The 27,394-nt window shown below is 44.7% G+C and overlaps 1 pseudogene; it reads left to right on the top strand.

Annotated features, from left to right (window-relative positions):
• The first annotated feature begins 9,851 nt into the window (after window positions 1-9,851).
• LOC130476047 (uncharacterized) lies at window positions 9,852-21,212 on the top strand (annotated as a pseudogene).
• Window positions 21,213-27,394: the final 6,182 nt, after the last annotated feature.

The raw sequence follows: 27,394 nt of genomic DNA on the forward strand, positions 1-27,394 counted from the left end.
TAAACACTATTCTCCTTCTCAGTGGAGTCTTATAAGCCATACCATAAAACATCTAGCCATAGCGATAGTAATGCCAGGATCCTGGCTCTTCCCATCAATAATTCTGTAAAATGTTTGCTCTTGCCCCATCCTACAAAAGGCATTAAATGTTACATACTTCTGCTTGTAGCCTTTTGACTTTTTGGTAGCTCAGATCTGATCTCCTAAAGGCTTGTCCCCTTGACCAGCTTCTTATGGGTTTGCATGTTTGAGGGCTTGTAAACTAACAGGGAAGCCCTAAACTGAGCTATATCCTTAAGTCAATAGGCTTAGAAGGCTGTGACTCTTTTTATGGTTGCACTGTAAATCAGCATAGCCAATCTTACGAAGGTTCAGGCGAATTATAAAGAATGCCAGGTCAGAGGATTCACGCAAGCGTCCTGATCAGAAAATTGTTAGGGAGAAGGATCCCCTCTAACTGCCACACAGTTGTTCCATTCTCAAGCAGCTAGTACTCACCAGTGTAGCAGACACTATACAGTGAGGGATGCGAGAGGGAGACTAAGAAACCAATAGAAATATCAAGAGACAGCTTTTTCCAGTGGGGACCAAATAATCTTACTAAGTTTTCCATCAGTTACCGTGTTTGGTTTAATTTGTCACAAAAAGGGGAGACCTCTGGGATTCAGCCATCCCATGTAGATAGATTATTACAGCCTTAATTCTGCCAACAGATAGATTATCTTCCCATCAGGTCCCTCTTACATCATTGCCAACACCTTAGCAACTTCCTGGTTTAGGCTTTACTCAAAAGCTGTCCGAAGCCTTACACGTCTGAGTAGTCCCATTGACTCAGTAAAGATTGCACGCACATGTCGGAAAGGCCACCAGGTAGGTCACAGAGTCCTATATGAATAATTTGATCAGCTCTCTCTTTTGACGTGGCGCTTTCAACATCATGATTTCGCAATTTATTGGGGGGGGGGGAACCCATGTTGTCAGTATATTTGCTGCTACACATTGTTTGTGCCACCCGTGTCTTGGAGCTTCCTGAGGAACTGCAAGGCAGTTCCCCCCTCCCTTAATCAGCCTGGAGCAAAGTCTGGCCCAAAGGAAGCATCTGCTATTGACAAGTGCCTCATTGTAGCTCTGCCTTTTTCTGTCCTAGTATTTCCTCTCCACAATGATGTTTACATGTGATTGCTATAGAGCTTACTGTAGAATGTATATAGCGACACATTTAGGGTGGGTAGGACTGTCCTGTCCTGTGCTGTGCTGATGTTTTCAGAGAACAATCGAACAGAAACAAAAAATAACCATCCCAACAACCAATAAGTGGAATTCTTCCATCTCCTGGCTCGGTTATGAAGGTGGATCAAAGTTCAGAGCCGGCTTTGGTCAGAGAGATGGAAAATGCATCAAATTTTAAGCCTGTTGAAAGAGTTGAGTGCATCTGCGGAGGAGGAGGAGGAGGAGCCCTTCTGCTCTTCAAAAGAGGCAGCTTTCAGTGTGAATCATTTGCAGCTGCTGATTTGTACTTACTTGGCTTTATATCTCAAGAGGCAGGACTTGCCAGTGATATTTGAGCATGCTAGTAGATGCTCTTTGGAGGAAGGAAGATCCGGTAACGCACATGGCCTCTCGATCCTAGGTTTAGGGAGAGGTGCAATAAGTGGTCTTTGTGTTGCCTGAAGCCTATAATTTTTTTCTTTTTTTGCGAGAAACTTCACTAGGACTTTATGCAATATGCACACACGTGCCCAAGCGCACACATGTTTGGGGAAAGGGTAAGGGTGGTAGGGGGCACCGAGCCCCTCTCACTGCTGCTGGGGACAGCGACTGCTGCCAACCCAGCGTTGTTGAATGTAGAACTGGACTGGCATGTTTAGAAATTCAGTGCCGGTTATGGCATACCAGTACCTGTGACTTATTTTCATGGCTTATTTCAGAAGCACAGCTAAGTTTGTATCTACCATTCAGGGGTCAGTGTGAAAACTCTTTGCCCTTATTTATGCACTTCCAATTGCTTGGGAAGTTGCAGTCAGTCATGCGGGTGGGGTGGGGAAGGGATATTAGCAGGGGAGGACTTGGGCACAGTAGCGACAGAATGAACTCCCTGCCTATCCTCAGTTTGTAAGAGCAGCGATTGCATTGCAAGAAGTCATTCTGAGATGCTTCTGGCTGAGTAACTCCTTTGAATCCTCATGTCAAATCAGCAGGGTGCATTGGCCAGTAGCGAGCCCAATGGCTATGTGCCATGGCCTGCAAGGGGCTTGATGAACCTCCTGTTTGTGACCCTAACCTGGCACTGCAAAACAGGAGCTTTGTCAAGTACCATGTGAGTTCCCTTACACCCCTGGAGTACTGTGATTGGCTTGGTGGGCGATCCTGGGGTTGGATCCTATGATTCCCTTCCACTAAGGCGAATCTCTTCTGACAAGTCTTTCTCCATTGTAGGAAGTATTTCTCCATCAAAGGAAGGCTTAGTGTAGGAACCCACCTATGATCAATAGCACAGTGTGAACAATATTGCCCATGTTGTGGGAGATAATTCTTTTCACTTCAGAAGGCCAAAGTGAGGCCCCTCTAAGCTTGGAACCATTCTAGGCATACCATTCACAGGATGCTGTTTGGAGTCCCGTGTGAGAGCTAGGAAGAGGGAAAGGGAGGTTATTCTTTCCTGAGGAGATGGAGAATTAAAATTAGTTTTGGCTCTCACTGTAGCCATCACTGCCAGTAACACGTTTGGGCAGATTCATCCTTGGTGCAGATCTGCCCAGCTCATGTTGAGTTCACAGGGACGGTACACGGAGACCTCCTGGCTAAGAACGGCAGAGTACCTCCTAGTTAAGGAAGGGAATGACTTATCTTCACGGCCAAGTCCTCTGTTCCTTTCTAAATGACCGACCATGCTTCTGTGTTTTGCAGTGCAGCCTTCTGCAGAGTCTGCCTGATTTTCTCCTCGGTTCTTTCTCGTAATAATATGCATTAACGCCAGCACCTCCTGGGTTCGAGGGGCAGGCCTAGCCATAACAGCAAGCGGCGGAACTAGCCTAGGTCAGATAAGACACTAAATAAGGAATGAGAATTAATTTGCCTAGACGTTTCGGAATAAAAGGGTGTACTAAGAAAGGCAATCATGAGGGAGACATTTATTTTTTTAAATAGAAATATCTATCTATAGATATAGATGTGTGTATGCATGTATGTATGTGTGAGAGAAAGAAATCCCCTCTGACGCTCATTTTTTAAAATCAGGAAAATACCTTAATAATAGGAATAAGTCATAAGCCATTTTCTTATCCTTGGCCCTTTATCAACCATGTTTAATGTGAAACACCAGTTAATGTTTTGCTAAATTCAGCAGTTGAAACCTTTGGAGCATGAACAGAGAGCGAGCAGCATCAGAAAGAAACTTCGTGTGTCAGAGCTGGGTTTCAGGTCTCACCTTTGCTTCCGGTCATCTGAAATATTCGTATTCCTGCTCTGCGTGATTCGTCTGAGCCTGGCTACCTCCATGACATTTCCTCGTCAACTCTGTCTAGCGTTTCTGTGATTAGTATCGGATTTTCCTCACAAGCCTTAGAGGAGTTGCTGTGTGTGTAGGTGTGTGCATGCAGATGATTCTGCTTTTATTCTCTCCTTTGCCGGATAAAATAATAAGCCATTAGCTGAACCTGAGCATTTCCTCAGTTCCCCCCACCCCCATACAACAGGGTAGTCTGTTTGCAACACTTGCTAGCAATATAAGCGTCCAAAGCCGCCTGCTTTCCACGTGGCTCTTCTTTTTTGAAGACTCAGCAAAAAGCTGTGCGTTTGTGTGTGTATAGACTTCACTTGTGTGAAAGGCAGACATTCCCTTGTGTACTTTATGGCCGTTTTCCTATGATTCCTTGCATCCATAAGCACTGATTCCTTAAATCTTTTTTATGTGTTTCACCCATAAAGTATTTGTGGATGAATACAGGTATCTCCGTTCCCTTCAGGCTCAGTGCTTCCCACCCCCACCCCCAAATGCTTGGGGGTTTGTACATTCTGCCTTTATCTCCAGATAATTGCAAGTCTACCCTTGGCAGTGGCTGGAGAAAATGTTAGAGGTCAGCAACCCCATGTGCACCAAAACTAGTTTATTCCAAGATACATGCCACAAAAATGTAACAGATTCACAAGTCTAAAAGATTCATTGAGTGCCTGAGACTGGAGACTCTACGTTGTGGACTGCATAACCAATAAATAAAACTAAATACCAGGCACACAAGGAACTAGTATATCAGGGAGAAGATTAAGGTAGAATGTTTCTTCCTGATATCTGTTTTTTTTAATTATAGGGATTATATATTATGTGTGTGTGTGTGTGTGTGTGTATACACACACACACACATGTATATATATATACATATACAGAAGAGCAATCAGTCATGTGAAACCTCAGTCTGAAGTGGTACAGCTAGGGTTGCCAATTCCTGGTTGGGAAATTCCTGGAGATTTGGGAGTGGAGCCTGGGGAGGAACGGACCTCAGCAGGGTATAATGCCAAAGATTCTACCCTCCTAAGTGGGCATTTTCTCCAGAGGAACTGATCTCCGTCATCTGGAGATCAATTGCGATTCTGGGAGATCTCCAAGCCCCGCCTGGAGGTTGGCAACCATAGTGCAACCCAAATACAGGTTGCCACTTCAGCGAGGCCTATATGTCTCAGTGTTAGGGAATGAGATGTCCAACTCCGGCTTTCGTGAATCTCTGGAAATAAAGGCAGCAAGGTGTCACACTGTCTTTCCCGTGTTCGATTAAACTGAAGGTTAATGAGGCGGACCGCATCCCATGCATCAGTCATAGTTTCAGCCGTCCTTGGCGATCGTGGCCCAAATAAACCTGAGCTGTGATCCATTGTGTGCGTGGAGCTCCACAAAAGCAGGGGTGCTTTGTTCGTTGTCTGCAAATTCTGAGTCTCGAAACACCCTGCAACTTTGAAGAGAATAGGCAGCCCAGCTGGTGCATAGCTCAGCGGTCATCAGACTGCACCCACACCACTTGATCAGGTGCTGGATTTTAAAGGTACTTTGAAGAACAAGTATTTCTGGAAAGCCTTTTTTTTTCACTTCCATGTGGAAGAATCTGTGTATGATTGTGAATAGCAAGACAAAAAACCCTGTAGAGTCTGGTTTTAATTCAGCAGTTTGTGCTTTAAGAGGCATTATTTATTAGAAAGCTGAAAAAAGAGGAATTAATACCACTATTCGCAGTGTGTGTTTATGAATGTGTGTGAACCAGAGAGAGAGAAGGAGATTAAATTGATGCATTTCTTGAGAAAGGTGTAAGAATTTCACCTAAACGAGGGGCACATTTGCTATGTTATTTATAATAAAAGTTAGATCTTAGGTTTTTTTGTTTTTGAAGAAGAGACTGCTAATAATTAGAAGGGCCCAATTCTTCCACTCTTTTACATGCATTAATGAAATGGTAAATTTCTTCTGGATAAGTAAAAGCAGTAGAATTGGCCCCTTCTGTAATTAAAAAAAATAATCAAATTTTTAGTTTGCTGTTTTTAAAGAAAATAGAAAATTTTATATTTCACTTAATTTTCTCCCCCCATTGTGTTCGGTTGTGTCCTTATTTATGTAATATATTTTAACCTTAATTGGCATAAATCCTTAAGCCTTTCCTTTGTTCTTATTGTCATTTTTTTAAAAGAAAGATTTATTTCTAGTGTGCTTTCAACGTCTACCTTCTAAATGAGAGAACGTTTTCTTGTATTTTTACATTGTCAGATTCTATAGTTTCGTAGATGATTTAACCAAATTGCTTAATGTATTCTCTATATCTTATCTAGTGGGTATATAAAAGTTCTATTTTAAATTGTGTAAATACTTCAGAACTGGTTTCTTTTGGAGACTCCCCCGCTGTGGAGTTACTTGTTTACATCACAAAGACTGTAGAATCTCTACATTCATGTACTGTAAATAGTGAAGTGATCTGCCTATAAAGAAATAAACCATAACAAATATACTGTGAAGTCTGACATGTCCTGCTTGGGTTTGACTCCCTTTGTGGGGAGTTGTGGGCTCCTGTGAGGAAGGACGGTTCTGTTACAAAGAAATTGCATTCATAAGCCTGGGTAGACATTGGCTGCAATTCAGAGACCCCCCACATGTATCCGGTTGTCAAGCTACAGAAGGCAAGAATCTTCACACTACTGGAAATCAACAGCTACCATTGGTTTTCAACGCAGTCAGTGGCTCCGTGTTACAACAGTGGCTTAAGGAACTGGGATGCAAGACAAAAGTACCCATGGCTGAGGACCCTGAAGAAGAGTTGGTTTTTATAGGCCGTCTTTCTCTACCTTTTAAGGAGAATCAAACTGGCTTACAATCTCCCTCCCTTCCTCTCCCCATAAAAGGCACTTTGTGAGGTGGCTGGGGCTGAGAGAGTTCAGAGAGAACTGTGACTAGCCCAAGGTCACCCAGCTGGCTTCATGTGTAGGAGTGGGGAAACCAACCCGGTTCACCAGATCAGCATCCGCCGCTCATGCAGAGGAGCGGGGAATCAAACCCAGTTCTCCAGAGTCCACTGCTCCTAACCACCACACCACACTACACTCATAACTTGACATATTTCACTAGGGAATCAACCATGTTGCATGTGACTGAGAGTCCAAACGACTAAAGTCTTCATGCAGGGATACTTCATTAAAGACTGTGGCTTTGGGGATATGTTCTTACAGATTGTGGCTCTCATATAGCCTCTGTGACATTGCTTAAAAGAATTACACCTATGCCTGTCCCTTGTTTCTGCCTACTTACCTCTAGGGGCATTGGTTTATCAGGAATTGCTTTCTGCTGTGCCTGAGGGGCTTGCATGCGAATAGTTTGCTCTTAGTATTTATTTATTTAATAGTGCTGCCCTAACTCATATTAGTGGCTTGCAAACTTCGTGTAATAATTTATTTATAAAATGTCTAAAGTTACACTAGGTATTGTATGTTAAAGGAGAGGCAGCTCACTTCCTAAAGAAAACAAAGAGGACGAGAAGGGAACTTCACTGTACAACAGCATAAAAGCATACTAAAATCAGTAATACAATCGAGCACAAACCCAGAGAAACCACGATCAGTAGAAAGAACTCAGGCCTTTTATGCATGGGTGTTTCCCTTGCGGTCACCCCTCCAAGGACTTCAGGTTCTTTGTTTGATTATTGACGCCATTTCCAACCGTCAGAGGTCACCTCGCTCTCCCCCTGCATACCCCTGCGTTTTGCCCATGTTTTCAACTTTGAGATAAAACAGGTTCCTGAAAACGAGGGCAAAACATGGAGAAACACGGGGAGAGCCAGGTGACCTCTGACGGTCGGAAACAGCGTGCATAGCCAAAGAAAGACCCGAAGTGATTGGGGTGTGTGTGTGTGACCACGAGGGAAACAGCCATGCATAAAAGGCCACAGTCAACAACCTACTAAAATGATAAGAAAAAGCCTTTTGCTGCTTTCTGAAGAACTGCAGGCTTCTACTGAAGCAGGCCTCTTTGTGAAAGGTTTTAAGTCCTATTGATATCAACAGGAGAATGAAGAACATGCTTATATGTACATCCCTTCTATACAAATGAATCACTTAAAAATCAAGCTGTCACCCGGTTAAGGAAAAACTGAACTGTTGATTAATCTTTTCACTGGACTGTGTCTGCTCTCAGTAAATGAAAATCTTTGCATTATGTACTTCCGTTGTTAATTGTGTGGCATCTACATTTGAAATTTTCTTCTTCTTGCATCTAGTTAATGAGTCATCAAAATGTTTTTTGAGCTGTAGTTAAATGCTGTTTTTGGAACTGCTAATGGAAGCTGGACAAATTTAAGTCAAAAACACAAGTGATGAGCAATGAGGATTTACAGTTCATTAAAAATGAGTCACCTAGGAATATATCAAACATCCCATTACTTGTCTGGGTGTCTTTCTCAAAGCTTTTTCATCTTGGGTTTTGATTTGCTTTTCATCCCACACAATTAATGCACTTTTAAAAAAGAACTTTCACCACTCATGACAGTCAATGTTCCTTTCCTGCTTTAATTTAAATGTTGGTTTCCAAAATTGGAAAAAACCCTCCACAAATAACCATTAATGCCACAAACAAAAGCATTGAGATTCTACAGGGTAGCAGCAAAGTGAGCCATGATGCATCATGGAATAAATCAACATATTTTTCTTATTCTGAAATACCTTGGCTTAGTCCTAGGCCTTGCCCTGACCTGGATGTCCCAGGCTAGCCTGATCTCATCAGATCTTGGAAACTAAGCAAAGTTGGCCCTGGTCAGCATTTGGATGGGAGGCCTCCAAGGAAGTCCAGGGTTGCTACACAGAGGCAGGCAATGGCAAACCATCTCTGAATGTCTCTTGCCTTGAAAACCCTGTGGGGTCACCATAAGTCAACTGCAACTTGACAGGAAAAGAGAAAAGTCCTCGGTATTACTGATGTAAAACTGTACATGTTGGAAGAACTACTACATGTAATTGGGTTCAGCCAGCAAGGCCGCTTGCTGAGGAATTTCTCATGAACTTAGTTGAGGGACTATAGTTGAGCCCATAATGCATGAAGTACACAAAGACTTCTTGCATGTATGGGCAGGACATGAACAGAAGAGACAAATCTGCAGGTGCAAATGAATTTCCTTGTTCCATCCACTGAAGAAGTGAGAAGGCTGTTGGATACTTCATGCCAACCTTGGAGCTATTGTGTACGTATGGGGTGCAAATAAACAGAAGGGACAGATCTGAATAAGCAAATTACTGCCCTTGCTCCCACCACTGAAACAAATGGTGAATCTATTAGACAAGGAAATTCCACATGTTCAATGGAGCTTTTAAGTGCTCAGAACATTGTGGGAACAGGGTGATTGTCAGGGATGCTACCACAGTTCACAGTCCCACTCCAACATCCTTACATTTTTTTTCACTTTTCCTTTGTGGAAATTGAATCATTTTTGCATCATTTCTGATATTATTATAGGAGGCTGCCAAATGGTGGTGTATACATATATAGATATAGCTGGTCATCTGTGTTAGACTTGAATTGGAGAGCCCCAGGGTTAAATACCCACTCAGTCTTGAAACTTGGATAAATCACCATATACCAATCTAACCTAATCTTGGAATGACCCGCTGAAGTTATTACAAAGCCTCGCTTTGTAATAACTTCAGCCATCCCCCTTAGCCTCCCTGTATATATGTCTGCCAATTAGGGTTGCCAGCCTCCAGGTACTAGCTGGAGATCTCCTGCTATTACAACTGATTTCCAACCGATAGAGATCAATCAGATCACCTGGAGAAAATGGCCGCTTTGGCAATTGGACTCTATGGCATTGAAGTCCCTCCACAAACCCTGCACTCCTCAGGCTCCGCCCCAAAAACCTCCTGCCAGTGGTGAAGAGGGACCTGGCAACCCTACTGCCATCTGAAGGCAACCCTACTTACCACCATACATTTGACAAAGTGGCCTCTAGCTCACAAAAGGTTTGTGACTATGTGCCAGTTTTTAAGGAGAAACAAGATTGTCTTGGCAGTGTTCAGATATCAGGACAAACCATAGCTTGTTGCTATGAGAATTAGCCTGGCAACACATCAGACTCCCATGCTTCCTGTCTATTGCACATGGTTCATATACAGAAGACTTGTTGATTTAAAACCATTGCTTCTCTTATCCCTGCACAACAAAATACTTTTTGGCTACAACTCAGGATTCTGAACCAGGATTACATGACAACTTGTTGTGATGTGTGCTTGCAGCCTTTTTGTCTGCAGTAGACAAACACAGCTATCGCTGTGGAATTCGACAGAGAACATCACCTGCCATAGCAGATAAAAGATCCAAGGACTGCCCTCCACTGGTCATGCGTCAGTGAGATTCAAATCTATACATCAAAGCAGTCAACCAAACCTACGACTTTCCTTTCGGTAGAACTGGAGCTTATCTACTCTGCGCAGATTTTGGATTCATGGCTGACAACAGCAAGGGAATGTGAACTAGCTACCTGCTGGAAAACAACAGGATGGGCACGTGAACCAATTCTGTGTCCTGGAGTCGTGGCTGCAATTTCTGCAAGGAGTGTGCTCAAAGCATGCCGAATGGAGAGCAACAGTCCAAGTACAGTGCCACCTACTCCCCCCCAAGTTCAAGGTTCAGCTCAGGCTACACATAGACGCTTCTGATATACAGTGAAGTTTCTTGCTGCCTCCTGAGAAGGAAAAGCCTCCTTGAAAACACAACCGTAAAGGCCTGCCAGAAAGGAGGATATGAATCCCTGTGATTTTTCCCTGGGGAAGCCTCAGTCGGCAGAGGTGTTGCTTAACCATGAGGGATCTCTGAGCAAACACAGTTCTAAGAACATCCAGAAGGACTTTGCTTTGGTGGCTTCTAATGCTGGTGGCTACCTGGGGGAGAGAAGATGTACAGAACATGCTGAATTGCTGGATTGCTGCGGTCAAGATGACCTGGAGTGTGTTTGCGCAGTGTGCTCCCACAAGGGCCACAGCATTATCACCCTGAAGGAGGAACATGACAAACAGCGGGTAAGGAGCTTCAACTCAGATGGACATGGCACATTCCAGTATATTGTGGAATTCACTGCTAGTGGATAGACGTAGTGAGGGCTACAGGCATGTGTGTGTGTGTAAAGTGCCTTCAAGTCACAGCCGACTTATGGTGACCCCTTTTGGGGTTTTCATGGCAAGAGACGAACAGAGGTGGTGTGCCAGTGCCTTCCTCTGCACAGCAACCCTGGTATTCCTTGGTGGTCTCCCATCCAAATACTAACCAGGGCTGACCCTGCTTAGCTTCCGAGATCTGACGAAATCAGGCTAGCCTGGGCCATCCCAGGTCAGGGCGCTACAGGCATAGTTAGCTTTTAAAAGGGAATTTGATAGAGAACAGGTAGGATTGTCAGGTCCCCCTTGGCCACCAGCGGTGGGAGGGTTGGGGGGTGGGGTAGGGTTGCCAGCTCCAAGTTGGGAAACTCCTGGAGATTTCGGGAAGGATCCTGGGGAGGACAAGGACCTCATCAGGGTATCATGCCACAGATTCCACCCTCCAAAACATCCATTGTCTCCAGGGAGACTGATCTCTGTAGTCTGGAGATAAGCTATAATTCCAGAGGATCCCCAGGTCCCACCAGGAATCTGGCATCCCTAAGGACAGGTCTATCAATGGCTAAAGGGAAATGACACATCAAAAGGCAACAGGCCTCTGACCACCTATGCTAGGAATCACCATCAGGTGGCCTCTGTGCCCTATCTGTTGACCCTCCAGGACAACTGCTGTAACTCTGGTCTTAACTAGCCTCTGCTCCAGCAAGGCACCACTTAAGTTCTCATGAGAGTCTTCAGTTCAATATAAAGCCATGTTTTTGAATGTCAAATTGGGGTCAGCATGTGGGTCCGAAGAAAGAGGGCCTCAAAGGCTTTGAAGAAAACAAATTATCAGATCGCCTCACTGCGTAACCTTTAAATCTGATCACTAGAAAGGCAAGGGAAGTGACAAGGTATATTTGGTCCCCCCTCTCCACCACCAATGGTACATGAATTTATACAAGCAAAATCAGACCTGTATACTCTAACGTCAACACGTTGGACATTGTGAAGAATCAAGTATGTTGGTGACAATTAATTGGGAAATTTCTTTGCTTGGTGCAATAGCACAAGATTGCTGAGATCTGAGGCTAAATGAGTAGTCCTGGACCTCAGAAGTTTAGCACTGTGGGACAATTGCTACGTAGTGCCAACTAATGAGCCAGGAAGTTTCTCACGTAACTCCAAACTATCGTAGTATAGTACAGAAGAAGGGCATTTTTACATTTCTTCCTTCCCATGTTGTGCTTGTGTTGGGGCGGGGAGCGAGTTAGGTTGGGCACTTCATTTTACACCCACACCTTCCAGGACTATAAGCTGTTAGGGGCTCTGATCCCTGCACAGCTACAAGAACCCTGGCTGAGGGAGGGAAAGTGGGGTGGAGGGAGGAATTAATTAGGATTGCAGGAAGTGCTTTTTCTACAATCCTAATTAATCCCCTCGGGATTTCGGTTGCTACAAAGCAGTTCAAGCCTTTCGAAGCTAATTAACCATTACTAAATAAAAAGCTTATAGCATTCTGGACTTTAGGGGTGGATCTAGGGTCAAGGCCTTGAGGCTCTAAGCGATTAGGAGTTCAAGTTGGCTAATTGCTCCTCCTCCTCCAGTTCCCCCCACTCGCTTTTTTGAAAAACACACAAACAACTGATTCTAAACTGTCCTCAACTGCCTGGAAGCAAAGAGCACACGCAATGTTTATCAGGCCATGGGGAAGAGTCGGCTGTAGGGTTCTTCTTCCCCACCGCTTGATCTCCAGACAAACAAGCTCAGTTCCCAGGGTGGGGGTGGGAATGGTGTGGGGTTGAAAAACAGCTGCAACAGCATCGAAAATTGCAAAGATGGGGGGCTCATTTGGCTCTTCAATATCTCTGGTCCGGACCGCTCAAAATGCCGAGTTTCCATAGCCACTATGAGTTTCCGGAACAATATCATTTGTGCTTTAAAGGAGTTTGGTGGATTGTGAATGAATATATTCCTCGCTAACGTGTCGGGGAGTGACTGACCAGCAACTGAGAGAAGGGATGAAGCAGAAAAACACAGCACAGAATTCTTTTCTACACACAGCACCACTGGATTTCCCCCATACCCGTGCCCTCCAAACAGTGGCATGCAGGGTCTTTGCCTTCCGGCCACATTATAATCCCTCGTGTTTCTAGGGATTTCTGTGCAACACAAACCAATGATACAACTGCAGCCATATCCAAAGACTACATAGTTTCAGTCAACCCCCAAACTAATAAAGCCTCCAAGTCCAGGCAGCAGCAGCAGCCCCCCCCCCAGCCCAGAGAAACTCAGCTAGCCCCTCCTACTTCTTTCCTGGCCTACATCCTCATCCAGTCATTAGTCTTGAGCGCACGGGAGGTTTTGCTTTGGATTCGCCGCTCTCTAGATGCACATTTCCCCCCATCCAAATTCTCAAAACTCAACAACAAGCCCCCATGCAGAGTTTGGAGAATTCGGATGGGGAAAAACGTGCATCTAGAGAGCGGCGAATCCAAGGCAAAACCTCCCGTGCAAATGGCCATTGCCTCCACACCTGGGATGCATTTGCCACACCATCTTAGGACGGCCAATACATTTTGGGGGAATAAGATACGTATGCCTTTAACAGCTGCAGGAGGTCAAAATTCCAGCAGGTGAATTTTTCAATCTGAGCAATAATGTCCTGGGGAAAGCTTCAGGTGTTTCATTTTGATGTGTCAACAACCTGAAGAAGAAAAAATAGGGTTGTCAACAACCTGAAGGGGGGAGAAATGTCCTGTCCCTTTACTAGCGGATTAATGTAAGATAATGGGGAGCTGAAGCTTTTCAGGGTATGGAGGTAAATAACATCACCGGGTAGATAACATCCTATTAAACCTCTATTAAAGGGATAAGGCCACTTCCCCCCCAGGTTACTGGCAACTCTGTCTCCTGATCGCACAAGAGACCTGCTGGGAGGGAGGGAGGAGACAGCCTGACACAATTTCCTTGGAGATCTGTATCTGCGGTGGAATCTCTGTTGGTATTAAGAAGAAAAAGAAGAAGAGCCAAAACAGATGGGATGAAGATCAATTTTTCTCCTGCCTGTAAAAAGTAAATAGTATGAACAAAACAAATTTGTATTATGGCTGCACAAGGAGGGGAAATAGGATTAACTCTTCAACCCCTACTTGGTTTTGCTAACCAAAACAGAGCTGGTCCCTTTGCCCGTTCCTAGTATTTGAAAGGAGCACGATATATCTCTCCTCTTTTAATACACAAATCCAATGCCTCCATGTCTGATATAATGCCTTTTTTTAATTAAGTGATAGGGATCCCAAGGCTACATTGGCAGTGGCAAAATTTATCTCAGTCCTTATATCCCCCCCAAACATTAGATTCAAAACTATGCTGCTTGAGATCAATGGATCAAGGAGCTTCTAAGGGATAAAGGAAAGTATTTGATAGGGGAACAAAATACATGTCCTTTAAAATAATGATAAATGTGTACAGAGCATGGCTTCAATTAGCAAAACCAAGCAAGGGTTGAAGAATTTAATCCCCTCTCCCTGTCCTGCAATGGTCCTCTTCCAAATCATAGGAGTGCACACACAAAATTTACTTTTTCCAGACTGACAGAGATCTTTGATCCTCAGCAAATTGGTTTTGGCCCTTCGACTGGAGGGCGAGTGCTAGGATCCTAAGTCTTGCTTCCTTTCACACTCTTCATCCGTTCCAGAGATGGTCCTCTGCTGCGCAGCACTTTCCTCTGGCCCAAGCCCCGAGGTGCTTCTCCGCTCCCTGAAATAGGCTGGTCTTGCATACACCGAAGCTCCTAGTGCTGAAGGAACATGCTCCACAGTGGAGGACCATCCCTGCAGGACATCACAAGCCGAAGCAAGGCATTGGGATCCAAGCCCACCTCAGTATGGGGAGTCTGTGGTAAGGGCAGACCAAACCGCTGTAAAGTGTGAAGAAGGCAGGATTTCAAGCTCTGACAATGGCAGGCAGGGAAGAGGGTGGAGACAGCACTTTTCTTCCATCCACTGTTTCACCCCTCCACCAGATTACCAGGAGTTGCAATAAAGCAGCTAGGAGAAAATAGCCTCATTTACAGTTGCCTGGTGCGTCTGAAAAGATAAGGAAGGGCAGGGCTGTGGCTCAGTGGAAGAGATTTAATTTGTGTGTAGAAGGTCCCACATTCAATCTCTGGCATTAAAAGGCTCAGACAGTATGCAATGTGAAAGACCCCTCCCTGAGACCCTGGAGGGCCACTGCCAGTCAGAGTAGATAACTCTGACCTCACTGGACCCAAGGTCTGACTCGGTATGAGGCAGCTTCATATGCTCGTGTATGTCTGAGTTTGCCACCGTTCTGTTTAGTTCCCTTCCCTCTGGAAGGACCTTTTCTGACAACCTGTTAATAGGGTTGCCAAACTCCAGGTGGTGGCTGGATATCTCCTGCTGATACAACTGATCTCCAGCCGATAGACATCAGTTCACCTGAAGAAAATGGCCACTTCAGCAATTGGACTCTATGGCATTGAAGCCCCTCCCCTCCCCAAACCCCGTCCTCCTCAGGCTCTGCCCCAAAAACCTCCTGCCCGTGGCAAAGAGGGACCTGGCAACCCTAGTTCAGGGGTTTTAGGCTATCAACAGGTAGGTTGCCAGGTCTCTCTTCGCCACCGGCGGGAGGTTTTTGGGGCAGAGCCTGAGGAGGGCGGGGTTTGAGGAGGGGAGGGACTTCAATGCCATCGAATCCAATTGCCAAAGTGGCCATTTTCTCCAGGGGAACTGATCTTTATCGGCTCGAGATCAGTTGTAATAGCAGGAGATCTCCAGCCACCACCTGGAGGTTGGCAACCCTACCCTGAACAGTTAAAACAGCACACGGCCAACTATTTCATCAAAGTCTATAATCCACTTTTCACCTCAGAAATTGGGCCCATTCCAGAAGTACCATTTGAACTGAGCATGGGTGCTGATCCATGGTGGTTCAGATACAGCCTGTTCATAATCTGACCTTGCTTATCCGTGCTTTGCACGAGCACCTTCGTTTTACAGGGATATAAGTATACACCCAGCAAATTTAAGAGAGTACAACGAGTTCCCAGATCCTGACTCTAATTGTTCTTTCTTCCATCCTGAGCATGGCAGGCATTAGCCAAGGTGAAAAACTCTCTGTTACTTATTTCAGTGGATAGCCCATCCCAGGCAACACCCTGCCACTATCTCCTTGCACTTTATACCCTAACAGCACAATCCAGTAAAAGTCAGTTGGGACAGGTTGCAGTCTGATTCTGCACATGTTTACACAGAATGTGTCTTGCAGAACGAAATGGACCTTACTTCCTGATGAGTGTGTTTGGGGTTGCAGCCTAAAACTGGGACACACACTAATTTGGAAACAAGGCCCAGTGAACTTTCTGGGACTTCATTCCCAGCAAGTATGCAAAAGATTGGTCAGCCCACCATGGCTATCTCTTATTGTATTGTGCCTTTTAAATTAAGCATGCTTGGTCTTCTGTCAAGGCAAGCAGCTAGAATCCTACTCTGCTTCAATGGACCTTTAAAAGAAAACAGAGGCCTAGCGTCATGACTCAGGTTTTATTGCACGCAACTGTGGAGCTACATAGCAACAACTGTAATTCGTCTCTTCGTTCTCTGACCAGAAGCTGCATGTCCAGTTCCTTACTGACTAGGAACCGTCTTTGTTGCAGCTTCCTCTGTTGATCAGGATAACTTTCTGTTCTAACAACTCCAAGCTCAATCAAAGACACAAAGTGTGCAAAAGCATGTTCAACCTACTCTATCTTCACATAGATGACACAAATCAATGTCAACATACTATCAAGGAAGATATTTAAGAGATAAAGCTCACAAACCCCGCCCTCATCAGGCTCTGCCCCCAAAATCTCCAGGTATTTCCCAACCTGGAGCTGGCAACCCTACTACTACCTAGACCACCTGGCTTGGCCTGGCCTGATGTTAGCAGCCTCTATGCAACTGGGCCCAGCTGAGCGCCAGTAGCCACCATATATGGTTGCCAACTCTAGGCTGGAGCCCAGGAGGGGTGAGGCTTGAGGAATGGACAGATTTGAGCACGGTATAATGACATACAGTCCACCCTCCAAAGCAACCGATTTCTCCAGAGAAACAAATCTCTTTAGCCTGGAGATCAGTTATATTTCTGCGAGATCTCCAGGCCCCATCTGGAGGTTGGCAAACCTACCATGTATGAGCTGTCTTTTGTACTATGCCTATTAAATGTTATTGAATTGAATTGCAAACCTACCACCACGAAACCAGGCCCAGTAATGGCAGCTGCCTTACAACTGGGCCTGGCCTGGTGCTGGAGGCCACCATACAACTCAGCCAGACTTTTCCTGGAGAGAGGCTGCCAGGTAGGGTTGCCCGCTCCAGGTTGGGAAATACCTGGAGATTTTTGGCACGGAGCCTGAGGAGGGTGAGGTTAGGGGAGGGGAGGGACTTCAATGCCATAGAGTCCAATTGCCAAAGTGGCCATTTTCTCCAGAGGAACTGCTCTCTATCAGCTGGAGATCAGTTGTAATAGCAGGAGATCTCCAGCTAGTACCTGGAGGTTGGCATCCCTACTGCCAGGGGAAGGGAAGGAGAGAGAGAGGGTAAGATGGGAGCAGATAAAGGAAGGTTGGCTGGTGGTTGGGAAGAAGACAAGGAAGCAGGAAAAGGAGGCAGGCTACGGGGGCAGTTAGGCAAGGGAAAGAGGAAATAGTGAGGGAGCAGAGTAAAATGACTTGCCCCCACAAGTATTTGTGGGTCCCTCATTTGTATTTATTTATTACCAGTCCTCTTTTTCTTTTTTCTTTTTTTGAGATTTTGAAGGATGAGAGAGAAATTTTGTAACGTAGCTTTTACACACTATTGGAAGGAAAGATCACCACTGATATTTCCTTTTCAACAGTCTATATTGCAGGAACACACAAGGACCCAAGGAGACTTGAAAAAGACTGCCACACTGTGCTCTTAACTCTCATTCCTACCAAATAAAAGTGGCTGCAATCCACAGCTCTGGTTGACCAATTTGTTGTTGAAGTTTGCCTCTCTATTATTTTTCAGTTATTCTTGTTTGACTGATTTCCCCCCCTCTTAACCAGGCGGTTCTCTCACAGACGATGAAATCACTAGAAGAAAACACAAACACCATAACTGAGGCCCTTGTGCATCTTCAGAAGGGTGAAGATCAGATAAAGGTTTGTGCGCTACCTTGACGATACCAAGCATCTGCTTCAAATGCCGGTGGAAATGAATTAAAATGTCTCTGATCAGCGTTGCCTAACAGCATCCCTCCTATTCTTCTCTGACCAGGTAGCTCATTAAATTCCTGCCGGTTATTGCCACAGAAGGCTGACAATATAATTGCACTCCAAGTTCAATCAAGGATTCCTTTATGAAGATGTCAGTTTTGTCTGTCCATAATAGAGAGAGAGGACTGCTTAAAAGGGAAGGAACTATTCCTGTAGCCTAGTCCAAATACTTTCTGTGCCAACATATATAGCTATTCATTTATAGCCCACCTTTCCTGATGGATGGTGGGTCACATGATATAAAACAATGTAATTATAAAGCATTAGGTGCTCAGTGAACAATGCAGTAGGACTGGGATTACAACAATTAAACAAAAAGGTATCAGACATGTCATAAACAGGGCAGAAAATGGAATGACAAAAGTAGAAGTCAATGCAGTATGAGATGGATAATAATTGCAATGAACTGTGGAATAGATGGTGATCATTTTTTTAATAAAACCCTCTGTTTCACAGATAAAAACAGGACCACCCATCAGCCCCTCCCCAACATGATCACCACTTTCTCAGCAGGTGTCTGCAGTGTCAGCAAACTAACCATAACTAGGGTTGCCAACCTCCAGGTGGTGGCTGGAGATATCCTGCTATTACAAGTGATCGCCAGTCGATAGAGATCAGTTCCCCTGGAGAAAATGGCTGCTTTGGAGATTGAACTCTATGGCATTGAAGTCCCTCTCCTCCCCAAACCCTGCCCTCCTCAGGCTACACCCCAAAAACCTCCCGCCGATGGCAAAGAGGGACCTGGCAACCCTAACCATAACCCTGTAGAATGTTAATGGTTGTATTTGTTATTATACAGTAGCTGCAGCTCAAACACATTCAGCAATATCTAATATTCTCTGCCCAATAAGAAATGTCTTCTCTAGAGACTTAGGAGAAGGGCTGAAAAGTCAAGAATGGCAAGTTTAACACACATGTATGCATACTAATACATTTTGAAAAGTTATTCCCCCAAACCTTCCCCAAAGCTGGAAAAGGTACATTTTTTAAAACCAGGGAGAAGTACCAACAAAATATAAATAGACAGCGAGAGAGTATTAACAACAACTAACACTAGGGGGCTGACAAGGTACCTCTTTGTACCGGGCCAGAACAACAGTGGCCGCAAGGCAACAGAGCAGATTGATGATGCAGGCCCTGTAGGTGGCTCCTTCCCTGACTGCGCTTCTGCTGCTCAGGAATCCGAGGGCTGACAGAAGCCCCGGCCAAAAGAAGCCACAGTGGATTCAGGCAGCGGTTCCCATTTAGTCATCCCTTTTCTCAACGGAAAGATCTCAGACTCTTCAGCCCTTCCTCATAGGAAAGGTGCTCCAACCCCTTGTTCATCTTGGTTGCCCTCTTCTGTACTTTCTCCATCTTTGAAACGTCCGTTTTGAGATAGACCAGAACTACACACGGTATTCCAAACAAGGCTGCACAACAGATCTATACAGGGGCATTATAATATTGGCCATTTTATTTCAGTCCCTTTCCTAACAATCTCCAGCATAGGGTTTGCTTTTTTTCACTGGTGCAACACACTGGAATGACACTTTAATCTAGCTGTCCACTACAACCCCAAGGTTTCTTTCCCTCTCAGTCTCAATAGGCTCAGATTCTATTAGCATATATGTGAAGTTGGGATTTTTGGTTGTGATGTGCATCTTCATTTGCCACATTGGTCCCCACTAACTTATTTTGGGGAGATCCAGCGTGGTTTAGTGGTTAGGAACGGTGGACTCTAATCTGGTGAACCGGTTTGGTTTCCCCACTCCTACACATGAAGCCAGCTGGGTGACCTTGGGCAAGTCACAGTTCTCTTCGAGCTCTCTCAGTCTCACCTACCTCACAAGGTGCCTGTTGTGGGGAGAGGAAGGGAAGAAGATTGTAAACTGGTTTGGTTCTCCTTAAAACATAGAGGAAATCGGCATATAAAAATGAACTCTTCTTTTTCTCTGTCTTTTTCTCTTCTTTTTCACAGTCGGCCTGTTTTCACCACTGTGAGAAGGGTCCATTTATTTCTACTCTTTGCTTCCTGTTGTTTAACTAATTTTTAATCCATAAGAGAACCTAAACTTACTCAGGAGTCTTTGGTGAGGCACCTCGCCAAAAGCCTTTTGAAAAATCCATGGAGGGAGGGGGCAGTGCTTTGGCTAGTGAGATTGCATGGACGCAAAAGAGTTTAAAAAACACACACTTCCCCTAGATTCATGGCCCAATCCAGATATGCCCCCTTGCTGCTTCGTGGGGCCAAATGACACGTCTGTAGTTTCCCTCGCAGAACTCCACCTCCCATGCAGTCCAGCTGCTCAACCACTCTAAATATATTCTTTCAGAATAATACAAAAACCTTGACTGTTCAGCTGTCGAAGCTCTTCCAAGAGATCAAGTCCCAAGTGGATCAAAAAGAGAAGCAGATCCTGGGTGATGTCCAATCCAATGAGAAAAAGCAGCTTGCTGATATTTTTGCATTGAAAAAGAAAGTGGAAGGAAAGAGGGATGTGGCCCTCCACAACCTTCAGGAGCTACAGATGCTAAGCAAACAAATGGACGTTGTCCTCTTCCTCAAGGTAAACAGTTACTTCTTCACTTTTCAGTACAGTCTAATTTATTAGATGTTTCCCATTCTCTGTTTTGCAATCTCTGGCCATTTATGCAGGGATGTTTAGCTTGTGATCCCTGCTGGACTGCTTCGAGGCTTCCTTTGCATTATTCATGATTTTACTAACCTTTAGAAGTCACTTCGCTCCCGCCTTGTTCTTTCCCCGCAATTCTAGGATGCTGTTTTATAATGAATTTAAGTTCTGCTTCGAGGCAAGAGCAAGGCAATCCCCGCCATTTCCATGCATAGTCCTAACTTTGGGTTTCTCTTCCCACACCCACTCTGGCTTCTCCCTCCCACATTTCTGTCCCTCCCATCTAACCCCTTCCCTCAAAGTGAAGTACAAAAGGAGGAGTGAAACCTTCATGAAATGTGCAGGAAGACACCAACTGAAGACAGGCTGGAAGGCAGCTCCTGGCCGGGAGCTGTTGAAGGAAGGAGAGGAAGAATACTGACATGCGGGCGTGTGTCTCCCGCGGGTTGTGAGGTCGCTGACTGTGAGGAGGAGGGGGCTGAGATGACTTCTTCCACCTCAGACCAGTCGGAAGGAGAGTCTGAGCTGGTCTCTCCTCCTGATTCCGCCAGTGTGTCTCCGAGCCCGGGGCTCCAGCCACCACTGGCGTCTGTATCCTCTCCAGCGGTTCCTCTCTCTCCCCCTTTATCCTCCCAGCCAGCGAGGTGCCTCTCCAGACCCCGCCCCAACCCTCCTCCCGGAAGCTCCCCAAATACCCGGGGCGCTAAGGCTGCTGCCTCCGCCCTGCCCTGTACTGCCGGGCATGGGGCGCGGCTAGGCTGAATTCTCTTTTGCCCGGGCCCAGGCTGTGGTTGCAGGACCCCGCGCCGCTCCGTGTGTGCTGGCACCAGGTCCTTGAACTGCTCCGGTTGCCGCGGGGGAGCTGGCGCGCTTCCCTCGCCCTCCTCTCCGACGGGTCCCTGGAAAAGAAGAGGGACACAAGCTAGGTGAAGTCGCTGGAAGGCGGGGAGTCGGCTGGACGGTCCGGGGAGCGGGGTTGGAGCCCCGTCCCAGGACAAATACCCAGCTTTGTAAAAGCACATGCACAGACAGGAAGCAGTCCCTTTAAAAGCTGAGCCGTTCCCTCCAAGAAAACTGCAACAAGGCTGTGTTTTCAGGGGGAGGGACTCAGACGCTCCGTGATTCACCTGGGATGCGTAATTAATTACAAGGTACTCCTGGAATTTCTTGTGGGGGGGGAAGCCCTCGTGCATATGGTGTTTGAGAATTCGGATCAGAAAACTGTGCAGCAAACCAAACACAAACTTCTCCTGCATAAATGACCACAGTGACTTTTTTTGTCACCCTTTAGGACTTTCAACTGCTTCAAGAGAGGTAAATGCCACGCCAAAGCTTCCCTGTTGTTTGTATGCTAACACACAGATTTTACCAATCATGAACGATTTCTTCTGATGGTCCACTAATCAGAAACATGCAGTGTGGAGGTTGGCCCCATGGAGCCTGTGCAGTTTTTGCTCCTGCCGTGGCAATCAGCATCTGAGAGAATTAGCCTAATTACTACAGTCTGATTTATTTAGATCACTTTACCCTTGAAAGAACAGGTGCTTCGTTTAATTTGTTGTGATTTATCATGCGCCAGTTGTGTGGCAGGTGTCTGTTACATTTGGTTGTATGATTTTATTTTTTCGTGTTTAAATATTTTTGTTCATTACTCAAAGTTAATTATGCACTTGCTATTGTTTTTGGCAGGTGACAGTCATTCAGTTTACTGGAAGGCAGTCTCTCACTGTAAGGGATTGTAGGGTTGCTGACAACCTGAAGAAAAATGTTCTGTCTCTTTTATAGGGCTTAATAGGGTGTTATTAATGTCCATGCCATGAAAAGTTTCACCTACTCATTTCTACATATTAAGCCCATATGAAAGGTTGCAACCTGGCCGTCCTAATTACAGAGGTTTTCCTAAGGCTAAGCATCAGCCTTAGGAATGTCCCTATGGTTAACATCACTTATATACAATCGTCACTGTTAATCCGGCATATGGTCCAGTCTCCTCCAGCAAAGAAGCCTACCATTTCACTTTTCCAGACAATAAGATCTTTTTGCTTGCATAGCATTATTGAGGGAAGACTTTTGGCTCTTCAGGCATGTAGGTTTGAGTTCTTTACGCTCCTTCCCCAAAGTATAAGAATAAATAGGAACCACCTGTCTTGATTTGTGACTTGTAGTGGTTAGTTGGGTGGTTTAAGTACATGGTTTTCAACTGCCTGGAGGGAAAAAAAAGTCCTGCCCTTTTAACAGAGGCGTAATGGGATGCTATTTATCAGGTGATGTTATGTACCTCCATGCCATGAAAAGTTTCAGCTGTCCATTTCCACACAGTAAGCTTCTATTAAAGCAACAGGGCATTTTTCTCCTGGCTTCTTGACACCCCTACTTAAACATCTCATTCCTCTTTTCAAGTGAATAGGGTTTTGGGCAAAGCCTTGAGTCTCCCACCTTCAGCCATGTTGACTAATGCCTTAGCCATGCCTCTACCATAACAGCCATTGCCATAATGAATCATGGTTCTAATAATAACACAGACTTAACGTTTGGTTACACTACACATGCTTTGCTTCTATCAGTACTTTATGCTTGCACAAATAGACAACTTTTATGGGTGACAAATTGTAGGATTACTTATGATGATTTATTGATTAACTGACCAACTGCCTGGTTGTGCACGCGTGCTAGGATTAAGAAACAGAATTCCAGCAGCGAGAGTGTGGAAGTGCTAACAGTGCATCTGGACCAATCCGTTATTCAGGATGTCAGAAGTCACACAGAGGTGTACATCTCCAACCTAGATAACCTGATGCAAGTTGTTCATGGTAAGCCTATTTAATCTATCCAATGTACCAAAAGAGGAAACTGTGCTAGTTAAAGTACATATATTGTGGTGGATGTACAACATTCATGACATGTAGCAAACAGTGATTAGGCACACCGGGACTGCTCCCACACAGGGCTTTGGCACGCATGGCCAGCTGGATGCTCTGGCTTTTGTGGGGAGCTTCCACACAACATCATGCTCATTCATGGGTGCTTGCCTCACGCAAGGGATACATGATCATCATCACCCCAGCACTTCTGTGCTGATACGATAGAGCGCAAGTGGGAGTGGTGGGGCAGGGAGGGCAGCAGGCGGCATAGGGAGTGGGCGTGAACATTGTCTAACATACTGTCTGCTGTCGTTTCCACAGCAGGGCCATTTTTCCGCCACCTCCCATGTTGAAGTTGTGTAAGTTGGTGGTTCATGTGCGCAAACAGTGGTTATTATTCATGTTCTCCAACTTCACACATTTGCTGTAACACACTCGAAATACTATTTGAATTCATCAGTTTGTATCCTGTATGTATTTGCACTGCATTCATCAATGGGGTGAAGCCTTAGCTCCCAGCAGGACAACCTGCATGTATTTATTCATGACATATCAAGTGGGAAGCAGTGGGACTCTCATTGTATCAAAAATGGAGCAAGTGGGTGAGGGGAGCTCAGCTGTTTCTTCCAGCACTTCATCCCACTGGGCTCAAGTGCTTTTGCTCCTGGCCAGACTCACTATTTGCATCAAAGCTGGGCTGGGAGAAGAATGTTTCAAGTCATGAGCAGAAGGTGAGGTCCATTTTCTGTTGGAAATAGACCCTCTCCCGTTTTATGCATGAATGAGTGAATCTATGATATACAAGGGTCCCTCCTATCATGTCTTTTTACTAACTGCTAAATCATAGATACAAAGTATAGCCTAGCTCTTTGCAATGGACGTAAAAACTGGTCAAAAGTACAATCAGTAGGGGTCTCATGGGGGTAGATTTCCATTCCATTACACACATATTTTTTTGACACTTTATATCTCCAAAAGTTTTAGAAGAGCAGAAACCCTGTTCGGTGACAGCTGTAAGCTTTAAATCTCCTTGTGAATTTCTCTCCAGTGGCCTGCAACATAGCCTGTGAAACTGCAACAGAATTGAAGCTCCTGCCAGCATCTTTGTGGAATCAGGGCAGGCTGTTAACAAGACAAATTGGACATAGGCTTGTTCTACACAATCCTCTTTCCAGAAAGAAATCAGATATTTTTATATCTTCAATACTTTATGGTCCCAAATATAGCAGATTAACTGTGCTATCCTGTGTAGAGTTACTCAAGCTTAAGTCCATCGATTTTAATGAACTTAGCTGGAGTAATTCTGCATAGGACCACACGGTAAATGCAGTTGCATTTAGATCTGAAAACAATGGACTTGTTGCAGCAATTTCAAGGCCAAAAATAAAGAGAAGAAACTAATCAACCCAGAAGGAAACAAGATCACAATCACATAACAGTAACATTGTGACTCAAGACAAAAGAAAAAAGTTTTCATCTGGCACCAAAATACAGGCCATTTGTGCAGGGCTATTTCCCCACAGTCACCCCCACCAACTTCTTCGGGGCTTTCTTTTGACTATACATGCCTTTCCCGACCGTCAGAGGTCGCCTTGCGCTCCCCCCGCATTTCTGCACGTTTTGCCCATGTTTTTTGGTTTTGGCTAAAACAGCATCCGGAAAACACGTGCAAAACGCGCAGGCACACGTGGAGAGAGTGAGGCGACCTCTGACGGTCGTGAAAGGCATGCATAATCAAAAGGAAGCCCCGAAGCAGTTGGCGGGGTGACTGTGAGGGAAACAGAGCTGCATAAATGGCCACAGAGAAGTTCCATAGACTAGGTACTGATATGAAAGATATCAAGTCTTGCCAGCCTTCAGCTTTTCTTGTTTCTTCTTGATATCAGGGCTCACTATTTCTCAAACAGCATGCTATGTCTGTCATACTTGTGGGAGCCTAGAAGTTTGTTTGTTTTTCACTGAATCTCTTCATGTCTAATGTGCTGTGGCAACATAATTCATGCAGTATCATATTCTGTATTTCAGTTGTGTGTTTTTGAATGACTCAGCACCTTCTCTTGTCTTCTTGATCTTTATAGGTAAAATCATTAACCAAACACAATGGTACAGGTAAACATCTTTCGGTCTTTCCATGCATGACTCACATCTGAGGTGATATTTGGTATCAGCCTCTCGTTATGCTTAGGAAATGGGAGAGGGGTACTTGAGGAGGACAAGAATGTTGTAAATAAGCTACACAGGTTGTCTGTTCTATTTTCATAAAAGATAATGTTGGGGAAATCCTGCAACTGAACTCTTATTTCCAGGAAAAATGTGAAGAATGATTACCATCTGCAATGCCCCCAGAAGAGAGATGAATTCACAGAGATGCATTAAACAGTATAATAAATACTATGAATTTGACAGAATTATCCCAAGAGTTTGGAAAGAAGACACTTTAGAGCTGAAATAAATGTAATGTTCTGTAGCCTCCAATGTAAATCTTCCTTCACTTTAGAGCTGAAATAAATGTAATGTTCAATAGCTTCCATTGTAAATCTTCCGTCATGAATCAGCTTCTGGACAAAAGGAAATGTTAAGAAAGATATCTATGGAAATTTTCAGAGTGAAGAGTGGATAATAGGGGCGTTCTGTAATGAGCCATACACTATTTAACATTTGCTAAGGTCCTTCTTCTTTAAGCATGCAGAGGGGGAATATCTGAAGGAAATGGAGTTTTTCTTAAGAATGATCCTGAGTCTGATTAAGGACTAAACAAAGTGAGTTTATTCAGAAATCACAAACTTGGTAAACGACTGAGAGACAGGCTTATTTCTAACTAGGGTCCATAACTAACAGGGCAACATGTTGCTCCTCTCTTTCACTGTAACTAGAAGAGGAGGGGTGCATTATGGGAACAAACAAGAACACAGGAAGAGAAGGGAGAAGGATCGCAACCTTTCTATCTATCCAACTCTCACACTTGCTGCCCCCTGCTGATCTTCCTTTCTTTAATCAATCTTTGTGCACTAGACATTGTATTTCCAACACCCCTTCTCAAGGTCTAGCGTACAAAGTCTACAAGATTGAGGTTCTGACATAAACCTTTAAACTTTTGGGAGAGGCTTTGTAAGTATATCTGCAATCATTTTCTCTGGGCAGCAATATTTCAACTCAACAAGCCCTTCCTCTTGCATACTTCTTACTAAATGCTGCTTCACATCGATGTGTTTGGTTCTAGAGTTTATCTTTTCTGTTTGTGCAAGTTTTATGCACCCTTGATTATCCTCAAAGAGTTTTATCGGTTTAGGTTTTTCTACCCCAAAATCTTGCATCACTTGCAATATCCATTTCAGTTGTCTGCATGCTTCTGCTGCGGATACATATTCTGCTTCAGTTGAGGATAAAGCAAGAGTTTCCTGCTTTCTGCTACTCCAGCTGATTGCCACCACCATAGAGAAACAGATGTCCGCTAGTGGATTTTCTGTCCTTTGTATCTCCTGCCCAAACTGCATCCATGTAGCAAACTAAACTGGGATTGTTGCTTGCTGGCAACTTCAGCTTCAGGTGTGCAGTCCTACTTAAGTATTTGGCAAGGTGTTTCACTGCACTCCAATCCCTTTTGCTTGGCGACTCAACCTTTCTGCACAATATCCCGACAGCTGCTGCAATATCTGGGCGTGTCAGGGTACTTATGTACAGCAACTTTCCAATTGCTTCCCTATATAGCCTATTGTCGGGCAGAAGTTCATAATTTCCTTGTTGTTTTAGGTAGTTTATTTCCATAGGAAGGGCTGCTGATTTACAGTTTCTCATTTGCATCCAGTCTAGAAACTCTACAATCTTCTGTTTTTGGCTGAGAAAATAACTTCCATCTTCATTCCGTTCTACTTGCACTCCAAGGTAGTAAGTGATGTCTCCCAGTTCTTTTACTTCCACCTCTTGGTTAAGATGGTGGACTATGTCATTATAATCCTTCTTCTCCTCATAACATAAGATTAAATCATCAACATAAACTAAGATGTATGTCCATTTATTGTCTCGAAACC

The sequence above is a fragment of the Euleptes europaea genome, chromosome 1 (genome assembly GCF_029931775.1).
Source record: "Euleptes europaea isolate rEulEur1 chromosome 1, rEulEur1.hap1, whole genome shotgun sequence".
Lineage (NCBI taxonomy): Eukaryota > Metazoa > Chordata > Lepidosauria > Squamata > Sphaerodactylidae > Euleptes > Euleptes europaea.